This window comes from Martes martes (genome assembly GCF_963455335.1).
Source record: "Martes martes genome assembly, chromosome: 3".
NCBI lineage: Eukaryota > Metazoa > Chordata > Mammalia > Carnivora > Mustelidae > Martes > Martes martes.
The window spans coordinates 177,902,237-177,918,725 of record NC_137890.1 but is presented as its reverse complement, the minus strand read 5'-3'; positions in this window follow the sequence as shown (position 1 = coordinate 177,918,725).

The following is a 16,489-nucleotide window of genomic DNA, read 5'->3' as shown; positions in this document are numbered from 1 at the left end:
AACTTGTGTTCCATTTTTGGATCAGACTGCCTATGCTTCCCTAAGAATAACTATTTTTCATAAATCTTTAATTATCTTGTGAGATTAAATTGCATTGCAATCCTATATTAAGTGTTATTAGGTTAAATGTAAACACAAATTATGGGTTCAAAATATGCTATTTGAACAATTTTTAAGCTTCGCTTGATTTTTCTATTACATAGAAGCCCCCAAAAGTCAAATATGAGTCTGATAATTCCTAGTTAGAAATTCCCTTAGTGATTTTTAACCAGAGGAATATCTCTGAGTCACCAGTGGTATTTCTTGAAAAACAATGCCCCCCCCCCCCACCACCAAGAGTTTGCTTCAAGTGGTCTGGATGTGTCCAGACCTGCATCTATTCCGAAACTCTCTGGTATTCTGACCTACAGTTCTGATTAAGATCCACTGATGGAGCCCAGTTGTCTCTCCATCCAGGGCTCCTCCCACGGGTTTACAGCCTGCATGTCATTTACAAACATATGTCCTGACCTGGAGGTCCTGGGGCAGGAGTGTTTGCCCTCTTTCAATATTAGCAAGTGAGTCGTTTGTTTCTTGCAATTCTTATTAAATCAGCGCCCTGAAGCAGGACACGATGTGGTGCCTCTTAAAAGCCATGCGTATCTGGCTTCAGAAACAATGAAAGAAAAGAGCTCCCCCTCCCCCTTTTACTCTCATGAAATTTGGTTTGGGAGGCATATGTCCCTAAACTTGAATTACTGATTAACTAAGAAGCTTGCTTTATGAATGGGGACTTTAGTCCCTATGCCACTAGGCATGGAAATGTGCATTTTCACTTTCCTAGCATCACAGCCTGAGTCCCATGCTCTTAGGATCCTGGAACTCTCTGTCTTGCCCTTGAGGCACTCCTCCTGAAGAGGGGCTGAATTCAAATGGTTCGGCTCCTCCCCTCCAGGACATACAGGATACTGAGACAGCTGGCCTCTGGTGCTCCAGGAAAAGATTGAGCATTTGTCGATGTGCCTTAGACTCCTGGGGGACGGTAGGGGACACAGATGCTGCCTAGAAAAGGATCGACCATGTGTCATCTCTGTGCTTCCCGAGGGTCACGGCACATTAACATTGGTCTTGGTGTCTCGCAGAGGGGCAGAGCATTCTGCCTTCAGATTTCATTCAAATTCTGGACTTCATGTCTGCACATTTGACACTAAATCATATCCCATCTCATGAAATCGATTATCTTATCTTCTGTTGTTCTATAACCTTATATGAATGTATCTCATCTCCCCCATTAGACTGTAGGTTCTTTGGGCAGGAAACTGTAAGCTGTTCATCTTTGTGTCCGTACAGCCTAGGGCACAGTGTGGGTTCACTGATTTCAGATCAAATGAACAGAAGAGCTCAGGAAAGTAGCCTCAGTATAATTCTTAGTTCCTGGTATTATTAACATGAAGTCACATCCAAATTTGTGATCCTTAGGCCTTGTCCCTAATTGGCATAAGATGAAAAGTCATCAAGCTGATCACTGAATATACCCCTGCTGTTGAGGGTGGCTCTCTGCAGCTAAATAGATCGGGCCTTTGTCCATTATTGGGAAATCGTCTATGGATATCACCATTTTGAGTTCCTGAAGTTTTTAAAATATTGGGCACACCAAGGAGAAAGATAAGAGTGACAGTGGGTGGCAAATGAGGTGTACAGTTTGGATTTTTCTTAGTTGAGGTCCAGGCGAGGTTTCAGTAGATGATATATCAATACTGAGGAAGTGAGCGCTGGGAGACACAATTGCCGAGAGTGTAAATCAGTATCACCTGGTGTAAACAGGATTAACACTCTTACTTAATCCACCAATCCTGCTTCCAGGAATTCACCTTGAGGAAGTAATACGACAAGTGGGTAGAGATAGACATCAAGTTCCTAGAAATTTGAAAATATTGGTAACAACACAAATGTCTACTCATGAAAGATTTGTTGAGTAATTTATGATATGGCTATAACAATGCAATATTCTGGAGCCGTCAAAAGGTTAAGGTAATTTTTTAATACTCTCTTTCATCATTTATAAACTGCCTTTTTAATATTTTAGCTCCTCTGAAATTAGGGTATGTCTTATCATCTACAGAGCCTGCCGATTATAATCTACAGCATTTTTTTTTTTTTTTGCAGGTACATAACCTTACAATCACAAGTGTCTTTCATTCATGGAAGCATGACATATTGACATGGAAATATGGCCATGATACCTGAAATTGAAAAAGAATCCTACAGAACACTGCATAGAGAAGATCCTATCATGTTATATACATGTTAGTTCCTGGAAACATGCATCAAATTCCTGATAGTGATAATTGGATAGGGTTATAAGATTATCTGGATAGGTTTTAACTTTCTCTGTTTTGTTTTGGTTTTTTTTGGAAAAATTTACAATATTTCTGTGTTATTAGGAAAAAGTAAAGATATTTTCAAATGAAGCCGTTGCTTTGTTTTTTCCTTTTTACACACTATGAGGACATTACTCTAATTGAGACTCTCAGGACTTGTTCCCACAAAGGAGCTTGGTGAGCAAATGCAGCGTTTCTCTCCAGCCTCAGTCAGCAACTTGGTCACGGCCACAAGTCCATGGCTCTTGGCTTTCGATGACGCCATCCAGATAGCTTCCTGGGGGAAACAACTCGCATGGACGAGCTCCTATTTGACCAGATTCTGTTTAGCCTATTAGCTCTGAAACCACATTTTCTTATGATGAAGGAAGGGAAGAGACTGTCAGGGAACCTGCTCGGCAAGGGGAGGGAGGAGAAGAAAAAAGTGTTTGAGGAGAGGAGCTGCCTATCCTGATAATGGAAAATAAGGGACAAAGGAGGGAAAAAAACCAAGGCATTGAGAACCTGTTTGCCATTTGTCTTCTTCTGACCTGACAGCGATCTACACTTGCCAGGAGCATGGCCATCAGCGTAATACCTCCGCTAGGACTGCAGGATTGAACAGAAACTGCTCAAAAGGAGGACTCAGAACACAAAAGGGATCACTGAAATTAATCAGGGCTTTTTCATTTTTTTAACATTTAATTGTATTACATTACTTAAACAACCACCGTAATTAGATGATAACCAGAATCATTTAAATTTATTTGATGTGTGATTTTTAAATTCTTCAGCATTGCGCTAAGTATGTTATTATCAGTGAAATTAGCATCCTCACCACTTTTGCTCTCAATAACTTTCAGCTGCTATTATCTGGAATTTTAGTAGCATCTCATCAGTAAAGGCTCATTGTGGCTGTCCCGTCTGTTCCATTAATAATTTCTTAATTAAATGAGATGACAGCTGTCCCTCCTTGTCCTCACTACCTTGTCACTCTCTTTCTTTCCAAAGTAATTTTTTTTTCCTGGTCTTCCTCATTTTTGCTCCTTATTTTTCTCCCCCCACAGACAGCTCCTGGTGTCGTTCACAAATGGATCTGGAATTTCTTCTCTGATCCTCACCCCGCCTACCCCCATCTGTTCCCTCTCTGTCTTCTTGATTTCAGTTCCATATTCATTTCTCTGCTTCAAAAGCTTTTCTCACTCCTTGCCATCCCCTATCTCTGGTCCTTTACTGTTGTCTTGGATTTCCTTTCTGCTGAGCTCTCATTTTTGCCGGAAACAATTCAATCATGATACCTTCCTTTCCTGTCCCTTCCTCTCCATATTTCGCCTTCTGTTCTAAATATCCAGTAACGGAAACACAGCCCTTACACGAAGAGACAGAACTAGTGTCGGCTTCAACATGGAAACCCCTGATGGCCACACGACTCTCAGCATCACAAAAACAATCCCACCGCAGCCATCCGCGTGCTTTTTTCAATTCCAGATATTTTCTCCCTGGCGATTTTTTCTTAATGAAAAATGGGGAACACTAACTGTGGATATAAGTAGTCTAGTTAATACCAAAATATAACTCCCGGGAGAATGTGTTTCGAAAGTAGCTCATCTTCCAGAATTGTCTTTTCCTGGAGACTCTATTGTCGTCCGTTTGAAGTCTTCCCGCTTGTTGATAAATTAATCAACTACGAACTTTAAAAAAATAGATCAAGGATTATCTTCAACTCAAGAATAAGAAAAGTGACTCAGGATTCGGCCCTTATTTTATTCAAATTGGCTTATCTATTTCTGAATTGTGTATGGAGAAGCACAGAGAGAACTAAAAAAGACCTCGCTTGATAGGTGAGGGCCACGAGAAAGAAGAGCTTTTGGCTTTGTCCTGTTCGAAACCCACTAGCACATATGGCTATTTAAATTTAAATTAACTCAAATTAAAAAAATTAAATGTAGCGTTCCTTTATCATATCATTCCTTTATCATATTCCTTTATAACCACATTTCAAGGGCTCACGAGCTGCAGTGGCCATGGGTCATCATACAGGACAGTACAGATCCCCATTTTCATGTCAACAGCAAGGTCTACTGACAGCACTGGTTTGGACTATATAAGGCAGAGGTTTAAGAGTCTGGGACTCAGTCTTCTTTGAAGCTGAAGACCCCAGTGCCCTGTAATAAAATTTATTTTGTAATGCTACCTTACAGTGTAGGACCCCGAGAGGTCACGTACAAAGGCAAAATGAATTAAATATAATTTCATATAGTTGATCGCTCATAAAGAGATGCTTTTCAGCTTACAAAGCATTTTCACATCCATCATCACATTTGAAACTCAAAACAGACCTGTAGGATAGAAAAGACAGGTGTTTACATCTTCGTTTCCCAAAAGGGGAAACAGCTTTTCAGGGAAACGAGGACTTGTCCAAAGCCACACTTCTTTGAAACAAAGTCTCCTGCTCCAAACTCCTTGATCTTTTAATAGTGTTGCAAAGCACAAGGAGGATGGATACTATTAAAAAAAAAAAAAAAAATCACGTGTGTTAAGAACATTCTAGGAGCCAGGTGCTGTGCCAAGTGTTTATGTGCATTATCTCATGTAAGCTCAGCCTGACCTTTAGTCTTAAATGTCCAAGCACTTCCTTGACCACCCCCCACCCCCTCCTTGAAAATCTACGACATTTCCACACTTACAGTGTGGAAAGTGGCATGGCAATCGCCTAGACATGAGAGAAGGACTGAGCTGAAGGTGGTTTTAGGGGAGGTAGAAAGAAAGCAAGATTGCCTGCGGAATATTTTAGAGAGCAAGTTCACTGGATTCATTGATAGCGGGAACAAAGCTGAGGAGCCAAGCTCCAGGTTTTTCACAGGAGCAAGGAGATGGGTGCTGGTGCCCTTTACTGAGGCAGAGTGCTTGTGTAACAATGTAAATCAGGTACGGGTTCCCCTCTGTTTAAATTCCCTCAGTGAATCCCCACAGCTCTTAGAGCAAAGCCCCAATCGCTGAGCTTGCCCCACAGAGCATTTTGTGTGCTCCATTTCCAGCCTCTCTCCTGCCTCCTACCACCTTTGCTTCTTAAGAGCTCTGGCCCCACCCAGAGCCTCCTCTCTTTCTTCCAGCTCTGCAATCCTGTCCTCGCCCTCAGCTTGGCCCTTGCCTCCTCTGCTCTTCCTTAGCTCTACAGCATGTGCGTGCTCACTCTCCTCTCCCCAGGTCTTCGTTCAAATGTCACCTCCTTAGAGAAACCTCTTCTTACCACTCCATCTAAAGTCACACACATGGCCACTCGAGTCCACATCACCCTCTACTTCCTTCGAGTGCTGCATCACATTTTTAATTACTCACTTACTTACTTCTTCTCATGTTAATTGCCCAGGAACCCTGTCACCTATGTTTTCTGAAATGCCTTTCTGAACCTTGAGCAGTGCTTGGCTCCTAGTAGGTCCTCAATAAATTTGGGAATAAGTTCCATTATTATTTCCATTTTACAGCTAAGGAGGTAGAAGCTTAGACAATAATTCCCTGATTGTTTCACATGTAGTGGGTGGTACAGCCTCAAACTGATCCAAATTACATCTGCCACTAAGGTTCTTTTTTTTTTTTTTTTTTTTTAAAGATTTTATTTATTTGACAGAGAGAAATCAGAGCTAGGCAGACAGAGAGAAGGGGAAGCAGGCTCCTGCTGAGCAGAGAGCCCGATGCGGGGCTCAATCCCAGGACCCTGAGATCATGACCCGAGCCGAAGGCAGAGGCTTAAACCCCTGAGCCACCCAGGCGCCCCGCCACTAAGGTTCTTAATTAGAGATTTATGTTGTGTCTTTGTTTTTTAAAGTCCCTGAGTTGGATGGTTCGTTTATTCACTCATCAAACATTTATTGAACATTTACAAATTAAGTGCCAGGAGCAACAGGCCTCTTTGAACAAATACTGATTCTTTAAAAGTGTGTCTTCATGTCGCTTAAAATCTAGCAGGCAATTCTTTGGTGAAGTGAAAAATGATCACCAGTTCATTTTATGTTTTTTATTTGATTTGCTTACAACTACAGGTACTGATTATAATAAAAGAATCATAGGAATAAGTCAGTTCTTTTTTATTTTTTAAAGATTTTTATTTATTTGGCAGAGTACAAGCAGAGAGAGGGGTAGGCAGAGGGAGAGGGAGAAGCAAGCTCCCTGCTGAGCAAGGAGCCTGACTCAGGACTCGATCCCAGGACCCCGGGATTATGACCTGAGCAGAAGGCAGATGCCCAACTGACTGAGCCACCCAGCCGCCCCAGGAATAAGCTAGTTCTTGAGAGGTTATTTCTTTATCCCACTCCTCCCACCCGCCAGCTGAGAAGAATCTTTTCTTTCAGATAATCTTCTGGAATGAAGGTTTTGCAAGATATTTTAATAACTGACCAAAACAAAATATACATAGCTTATTTGGTATTATTCAAGTGGCTTGTCACAATAGACTGAATCATTAGTGACACGGATATGATCCCCTTATGCTGACACCCAAGGAGAGCCCAAAGAGGGGCAGAGGGAACCCTGCGCTGGGACCTGAAAACCGAAGTCTAGTCATAGTTCTTCCCCTGAATTATACTTAGCTGAGTCACAGTCCTCTAATAATTTCTCTTCATCAATAAAAGGGAGTGGGAAATGTATGTCTTGTCTACATGATGTCAAAATTGTGTGAATCCAGTGAAAAAGTTTATGTAACATGCTCTATTAAGGTGCACCTTAGTGGTGCAGTCTGGGAAGGGCCAACTTGGCTTCAGCACAGTTCGTGATCTCAGGGTCGTGGCACTAAATGTGGAGTGGGCTTGGGACTATCTCTCTCCCTCTCCAGCCCTCCCCCTCCCCACCACATGCTCTCTCTTTCTCTCTCAAAAATAAATAAACATATCTTTTTAAAAAAATGTTCTAAGAAACCAAAAGTGCTTTACAATGTACTTCCTCTCATTTCAGGATGTCTCCTGCTCCATAGAGGGTGGGGAAGGTGGATGGGTCATAGGTACAAGGGGACACAGAGTTCTATTCCCCTCTACAGCCTCATCTTTCACTCTTCCATGTCTTGGTTCTGCACCACTGAGCCTGTAGACATGCAGTTCCCTCTGCCTGGAGTGTCCTTTCCCTACTGATGATTCTTTTGGCGGGGGGGGGGGGGGGGTGTCATATTTCAAGACTTGGCTAGAACCTTACTTTCCCTGTTCCTGATAACTTCTCAGGCAGAATCATTGTTCCTTCTGTATTTTTTAGAGTGATCTGATATATTTCTTTTATTGAGCTCCTGTAATTATAGTGTCATTATCTGTTTATAGCAAATGACGTTGGGAGTCTCATGAGAGTTGGGATTATCCATCCTTCAAAGGATTGTCTTCTCCACACCCTTCCTCTACTAGTAGCTCATTTCTACCCTTGTGCACATCGTGATCATAGGACCCACCATGCTGATTCAGTGTAATATCACCCCTTGTCCCACTGGCTGGTTAGGAGCAAGTACTTGACCAAAGCCAAGTATCCCACCCCAAAGGGCAGAGTCATTTGGCCTAGGGTAAGCTTCTGATCCAATTTGGAAACTGGACTGAGAAAAGGAGCCCAGTTTCTTTTGGTTTTAAAGCAATAAACTCCAGAGTTATTGGCAGCCACGTTATCTGACATGAGCACAAAAGAAGTGGAAGTGTTTAGAAAGAGAAGAATGAAATAAATGAGCTGAGAGGAATAGAGCTGAGATGGAGGGTCCTGAGCTCTGGAATCCCCCATTTCTAGTTTTTCTAGAAGTCATGTCCCGCATCTAGGGCTTCCACAAATGTACTCTAAGATCCCTATCGTGAATTGTACCCCTTATAATGAATTATTTATAATGGACTCCCCCTTGTGCATAGAACACTTCAAGTTGAATTTCTGTCACCAACAAAGATAAATAAACATAAAAATACAATTCTAATTAATATATTTGCATAGACACCTTTGAATCCTCAACATAGAACATAGTCTTTAGCTTATTGTAGTCATCAGATAAGTTAATAAATTATCCTCATCCCAATTCCTGTGTCATTCACTTTTCACAATACTAAATAAAAATCTTATAAATGACTGAACCAATAATGCAGTTGTGGTTTTACCTTTTAAGTAAGGACTAGTTACTCTCATAAAAATATAACAAAATTGATTGTTTTGAACCAACTTCCACAATACTAGAATAACATCTATTAAATGAACTAGAATAACATCTATTAAATGAACGGTAGGGTAACATTGGCTTCAGGAAGCTCTGATTGGCCCAGGATAGACGGGAAAGACTATTAAGAGTGATGTGATCACCTCAGCTCTACTGCTTAGCCCATTTGTGACTCCGGGCAAGTCACCCAACCTCCCTGGGTTTCAGTTTCCTCATTCAAAAGACAAAGAAGGGGTAGGGAGTTAGGCTTACACAATATCTATCTTCTTGATTGCACAAGTGTATTGTGAATATTAAATGCGATAATATGTTAAAAGCTATGGACAATCTATTAAAACAATAACCAAAAGAGGTATAACCTCTGTTATTATCCTATTATGTCACTAGTGAGTACTTGGATAAGTCATGTTTCTTCATGTTGTACCTATGGAGAGCTGCCATTAAAAGTCTAAATAATCAAGTCAAACCAACCAGTCCTACAAGCCTATCACAGTTTCCTACTCTGAGCACTGCCACCTGTGATTGGCTGGTGAAAACCACGATAAAGTTCCTTTTAAAGAGAGGTGGGGCGTGTGGAGAATATCTCAGCATATTTTTCTGTAACTCTCTTTGGTGCTTCTCCCTTTTGAAAGTTTCCTTTCTTTTCCTCACCACTCACTGAGTGCTCCTTCCCAAGACAGAAGCCTTTTACAATAATAATAGTAAGTTAGACTTGCTTGACATCTTATTTTGAAGGAAATCCAAATCACTTATCAAACAAATATTGTCCCCATTTAGGGGCTGAAGAAACTAGCCCAAGGTGATGAAGCTCTTGGAAAGCCACTGCTGGTGAGTGACAAAACCACAGGGAAAGTGCTGAATCTTCTGTCATATCGTCTGGGGCCCATTAACAAAGGCCCTGTTCTTTCTGTACAAAAATAACCAATGCAGGAACATCTTAAAACCCTTTCCTGCCGTCGTGATGGAAATGAGTGGGCACTTAATCACTGCTCCCCTCTGTGCTGAGTTTCCTGACCCTTCTTCCTCCTGGTACTCTCCAAGAATTGCAGGAAATTGGACCTCTAATATGGAAAAAATAACACTTAGCAAAGAAAATGGCAAACATTTACACCAGGGTAGAGTTTTCTGAGAACACGCTGATTGGCTTTTTGGGGCTGAAGTCTTTGGAGAAAGCAAAAGACTGAACTTGGAAAACACTCAACCCCCCTAGCCACTGCCACCCACCAGACTCTCTGGCAATTTCAAAGTTAAGGAGAATGTGATCCAGGGCAAGGTAGGGGAGCCACAACACATGGGGTGGCTACGAGAGAGGAGAGAAAAGAGAGAGACTGTGTGTGGTGACTGGAGCTCCTCTCGTGGTCTTTCTTTCCTGACCCGAAAGCAGAGGCTGCCAGTCCAAGATTTGGGGTGAGTGTGAGCAACATGTCCAGTTTCTCAAAGACTATGATTAGATTCAGGTCCAGGAAACTGTCCCCTGAAATGTTTAAGCTTGCCATTAGTGATGATGAGCACCAGCACTTAACTGAACCTATGGCCTATGCTGGGCATGTAGCATATGTCAGTCGCATTGTTTCCATGTTTTTAATACGTAACACATAGCGCGCAGCAGGTCAGTACTTGCTGAGCGTAGCGTGTAACAGGTGCCAGTCCCATCATGTCCATGTAACAACTCACATGATTCTTAAAACCATCTTCCAGTTGTGAACAGAGGCTCAGACCGTCAACATGGGGGACCATCCATAATTGATGTCTAATTCTGTTTCACATTATCTTTGGACATAAAGGCTTCCAATAGTCTTAGGACTTATTTCAAACCCAGAAAGGAAGCTCTGTTAGAAAGATCTGACACAGAAGGAGATGGAGAAGTGGACCGATTTCTCTATGCAGCCATGTCCGTGTTTTTCTGCAGTGCCTAAATGTTAGGCTTTCCAAGGGTTTCACGGAGAAAAGGAAGGCTTCATTCCCCATGTGGCAGAGAAGGAAGCCAGGCATCATTAGTGCGTGCAGAGTTGTCTCACACAACATAGCATTAAACCTAAAGGGAAGGTTTGCCTCAGAAACCCAGCGATGTCGATGATAATGGTTTTCCTTAGCGTTCTAAACTGAGTGCAGGGAGTGTAGTATCATAGCTGTTGCCATCTGCATACCCAGAGCCTCGCGCAGAGATTACCTAGCATTAAAGCATTCTCGATAAATTTTTGTTTAAGGAATGAAAAGAAAGAATGAAAAGAGGAGCCATTCCCTGGGACCATTCTACATGGTTGTTCTATAATTTCTGTATCAAATGTTTCTTGAAATTATCGCAGAATTGAAGAATAAGAAAGGACTTACTGATTCATCTAATCTATTCTCTTTATTTTTTTTAGGAAAAGAAAACGACGCCCAGAAAGTCTAAATGATTTATTTGCCTCAGGTCACACAGCCCACCAGAGGCCTAGTTAGAGAACTGGGAAAGTGTTTCCTGACGCCTCCTCCCCTGTTCTTTCTGCGTGCACTGCCTCACACATGAATAGGGAAACTCATCTTTGTCTTTAGTAGAATTCTGTGTTTTTCCCCACTGTTGCAGCTTTTCTCTTGGTTCTCCTGGTGCTCTGGTTTTTTTTTTTTTTTTTTTTTTTTTCCTCTCTTCGTTCCTCAATCTTTTGAAAGGAGATGTAGCAGAAATGTGAATGAGGAGGAATTGGAGCTTCTGGTAAAGCGAGTGGGTCAATGCAAGTGTGGGAGTATATTGTAAATTAGAAACATAAAAAACAGGACCATCTGCAAGGCTGTGTTGGATATTCTGAGACCCTTGACAAATGAAGAGGTAGACCCTTGTGCAGTGCCCTGAAGCAGCACACCAGACACGACTGTCTGTTCCTTCTTGCCTGTGGCCACTCCCAGCTTTGGAAAGGTAGACACTATGTGCCTTGCCTCTGTGCCCCACTTCCCCTTGTAATAGCTAACAGCCAGTGATGAGCCCTAGACCTGAACTTGGCCAATTACATTTTTCCTCATGGGAAATTAGAATTGGGGCCCAGAGACCATCTGTTCCTGTGGATAGCCAGGTGAAAGGTCCTGTAGAGGTTGGGATGAAGGGAGTTATTGGGGACAGCTCGTGGGGAAGGAACGCAGAACCATATGCAATGGTTGAAGAAGCAAAGAAACTCGTTCGTGGAAGGACGGCAGAGCAGAACAGAAATAAAATATGGAGGTGGGCGTGGGAAGCCCCACGACTCTCAAATTCCCTCAGGGGTTAATTGACCCACAATGAGTTATCATGAAATTCCCCTGCAGCTTTTTATAAATCTTTTTATCTCGATACAATTGTAATAAATTTTGTTCTTTGCAAAGAGGTGTTGACTTCTGAGTTAGAAGAACTGGGAGAGCAAAACAGCAGGTGAACTAGTGCTGGAAAGGGAAGAGCGCTTTGAGAATGAGGGGAAGCAAAAGAGCCTCCAGAAACAGGGAAGGGGATCAGGGGATCGGGGAAGACCAATGCCTGGTAGAGCCGAGGGGAGTTGGGTGACGATGGCTGCCTTCCAGATCCCCCATTGACTCCGTGCCCAGCCAGCCTCATTTTCCATCCCCAAGAGCCAATCAGCTGCTCATCGCCGCTGAGCAGGGAGAGCATCAAAGGGATTTAATAATGGTTGGCAAATGTCAAATTACATTGAATCTAAACCAAATTCCAGACATTTAGGGCTGCATAGTCATTAACAACCAATTAGTGAACTCGCTTTTCAGTCAAAGCATTTTTTATACCCTTTCCTTTCCATGACAAGGAAACACATGCTTTGGCGGCTGAGCAATGCATCACTCCTTGAGCTTACTCAGAGAGGGAACAATCTAGTCCCTGTTCTCTTGTGGTTTTCAGTTCCTTGCTTGTTCCCAACAGCACTTTCAGGAGTGGAAGGAAACGTTAAGTGGTGTTTGTACATCCCATCCTGCAAAGATGAGGAATGAAGAGAAAGAGAAATGGGTCATTTTTCTCTCTTTCTTGGGAATCATGAAGTAATAAAAGGTAAAGAGGATGCGGAGAATCATCTAAAACCTTTTCCCTAGTTGGAAGCAAGGGACTCTGGATGCTGTACATTGAAGAATGATGCATACCAATTACACAGGGGGGCATTAGGTGAACTCATTTCACCTCTAATGGCCCATGTTCTGATGCAGGGGGATTACATTCCAGCAACAGAGTCGTAAACATTTACCACAAAACCAGACGACGCTCTATTGATTGCTGAGTATCTGCTTCATCCTTCCCTTTCCAAATGAGCTCAGATTTATGGCAATTCCCTTCCTGTTCCCAGAGCCAACCACCTCATCTCTGGGGTGCTACGGGTCAGAGGAAGGAGATAAGCAGGAAGCTGTGTCCATATTTGCAAGGAGAGCTTTCGCAATCATTTTGAAAATTCCCTTTTCCTCCCAGTTTTCTCTGTTAGGTCTTCCACTGGCCTATTTTTAGAATAACTTTCTCAGAATATAGAAAAACCCATATTCTCCAACTGTGACATGAATTTCTTCTTCTAGTTCAGTTGATAAAACCTGGATGTAAAACTGGGCTTAGCTCAAGGGCTGTGAGACAGCAGAGTCCTCTGGGGTCCTCAAGCTTTTAGTCCCAGGCGACTTCTGTTTAAAAGATGAACTTCAATGGCATCAAGGGGCATTGATAAAGGAGGTAAAGTTTTAAAATTAAAACAAAAAGGGCTTGACACAGAGAGAGTGTTGTTGGTGTCTCAGGAGCCAAGGACAGGGTCCGGACTTTGATCTTATGCCCTGAGGGGGTGAGTTATTCAGGCCTGGTAATAGGCTGGCATTCCTACGCTTAGGTTAGGACTCTCCTAGAGATCATCTCAGCACAGGGCAAGAGCTGTCAAGGCCAGATAAGAAGATCGAATCAAAACCAGCAAAGAGGAACCTGACAATCCCCAAAGAGTTACCGCCAGAGTTATTTTCTAAGAAAATTCCCAGAGAAAGTCTGTTTCAACACACATGCATGAGAGGATCCCTGGGACTTCAGCTGATCAGCTACGTTGTGAGAGGTCCCCCAGTAGGAACTGATGGGAGGACCATTTGCATTGTGTCAGATCCTAAACCAATGAGGTCTGATGAACATACTCTGAGCAAATCATAAGTACATATGAAAATCCATATTTTTACAGAATTAAAACCAGAAAGCAGTTACATGAAATTATAAAATGTTGCCTTGCTTTACATGTGAGTGTTCCACAGACTCTGAGGTCTTCTGAAAAGGACCCTGAGAGAACATGTTAAAATGTGGATGTCTAGTCCTACGCCCCCAAGAACCCAATTCAGGTTTGGGATGAGACTCAGAAAATTGCATTTTTGAAAAGAACCTTTGATGATTCTGAGGTGGGTGGCCATTGGTTCACACTCTGAAAAACACCACACACAGCTGGCTTCTGTATGCATTTAAACAGAAGTCAATTTCTCAATTTCTATTTGGGGGACAATGATGTTGCATAAACCAACCACGCCCTCCATGTTGTGATGGACAAGACTGTGAGCTAAGACAGAATATTTACATTTGGTATTTTACAATCCTGACTCTGAGATTTGTTTTATTATTATTTCATGATTGTTTACGTGTCTTTGTAGAAATGTGCAAATGGGTATGCCTGTGGCCGACACGACTTGTACAGCACACATATCTTGAGTGACTGACCCACTGCCTGGACATCACAGTGTTTAGCAAATGAAGACGTGTCGGAATCCTCCATGTCATCCTGCAGTTTTCTAACTGTACCCAGAGAAACCAGGAGAACGATCCAAACCATTCCCTTAGTAGCACCATTTAAGTGATGCTGAAAAATGTACCCCCTTCAACTGGGACACAGCGATGCTATAAAGATAAAGAAGAAGCAGGGAGGAGGAAGAAGGGGCACCTGGGAAGATGAGGCCAGGTCACTGGGACAATGCTGGAGAGGGAGAACGAATATAGGATTTTCTGAAGACACCAGGAGGGAGAGAGGACGGAGAAAGAATAGAGGAAAAGAGAATAAATGGGAACAAAAATGAAAAAAAAAAAAAAAAAGATTGAGAACAGAAAGGTATTAAAAGTTCCCAGAGCCAAAGACAAGATTCAAATGATAGCCAGTCATTAATATTGTCATCGTATATGAACATTAGGGTGTGATTAGTTATTTCTAAGCAGGGATGGAAAATGATTTTGTTAAAGATTTGACACGAGTGACTCCTGTAAGGTTTCAGGTGGCAAATCTGTATCTTTGTTTCTGTGAGTTCTCCAGAGCATATAAATAAGATCAGGTTGTTTATTTCTTATAGCCTGGATCTTTTGACTGGCGATCCCATAATCCCAGGTCATGTGCTTCTCAGAACCGTCTGCAAACTTAACCCGAAGAAGAGAGCGTGTTGTGGAGCTGCAGAAAATACATCGGCTTGCTCGTCTTTCATATTCTTTACAGTCCATCAGTGATGATCCTTTAAACATTACCCCAGAGACTCAAGCACATTCCCATTTTTATGAAGGGAACTTGACTTTCTGCTCACAAGACCACCACCCAGGAAGCTGGTGCTTCAAGAAGAGAACCCAGCCCAGCAACCGGGGTTCCGTCATTGTCATTATTATCAAACCAGAGGCCACCCATTTGCTGGTAGCTGTTTCCTGTGATAAGCTCTACAGACCAGCTTCCTGTAAACTCTTATTTTGATCATACAGCAGACTTTGCCGGCAACAAAATATTGCTTCAGTCCCTTTATGAGGTCATTTGACTGTCCCGTGGTGTTTTGTGGAGATGGGCAAAGAGCTGCCCGCCTTGGCTGCTTACTGCTTTCTACCTCCAGTTCCCAGAGTTAGCTACCTGCTTCTGTATTTTTTCCTATCCGTAATCCCCCTACCTCTCATCCGCCTTGCACCTGAAGCTTTTTCTAGTGAAAGGAGAAAATAAACTCATGCACTTTAAGGTACACACAATGGATAAGGCATAAAGCGTTACTTCTTTCTGGCTTCTTGCAGTTTAAAAACAGGAAAGCTACTAGGCAAAAAATAAATATTTAGGAGTAGACTATCAAGTGCCTGGAAGATAGTCGGAAGAATATTTTGGGGACCGCAGTGTGTGTGTGTGTGTGTGTGTGTGTACACACATGTACAGATGGTGGCCTGGGGATTCCAAGAAACATACCATGAAGGTAAGCACATTTTTGAAATCATATTTTCTAGCATATACACTTGTTTCTAGGCATTGACTATTGATTGGGGGAGGGCACAAGGGAAAGGTGATTTCCTTGATACAGTCAATGCCTAACGTCCAGGGCTCCATTCCCTGGATAATGGCGTGAACTGGCCCTGAGCCCATCCACTGAGAGTGCTTTTCCCTGAGGGGAGTTGGGTGTTCCGAGGATGGGAAAAACATGGCAGACAATGCATGCTCACTTCACTCACGGTCACATTATCTGCTTCCTCCTAAGAGACCTCTGGGTCCTTAAGTAACTTCCCAGTCATCAAATCAGTCTTTATTAAATTTTCACATGCACTTAGTTTTAGATTCAATTTGAAATGTGCTCCAAGGAGCATCATATGGACTAAATAATTAGCCAAAGAGAAATGGAACAGAATAGATTTTAGACTACGGCACAGAACAGTGTCTCTCTACTACCACCAGTAGTCATTGTCTTTTAATGTGACCCAATGAGGAACATTTTTATCTTGAGTTATACATTTATTTTCATTTGTATTGAAAGGGAAAACAGTCGAATCAGTGCTTTCAGGTATATTTTTGCTTAGGAGAAACTAAAACAGGTATTTAAGATTTCAAACAGTAAGTTGATTTAAAAAATATATATTAAGGAAGTAATAGTGCAAAGATATCCCAAGAATCCTGAATGTCATACTCAAGTGAAAAAAATTCAAGAAATTTTGAGAAATGCTGCCAATATTAGTAGAGCATTATTGCATATCAACAACCCTGGGTTGACTTTTGTTCTACAAAGATGTTCTAGACAGCTTTCGGCAAGTTGCAACCTCTCT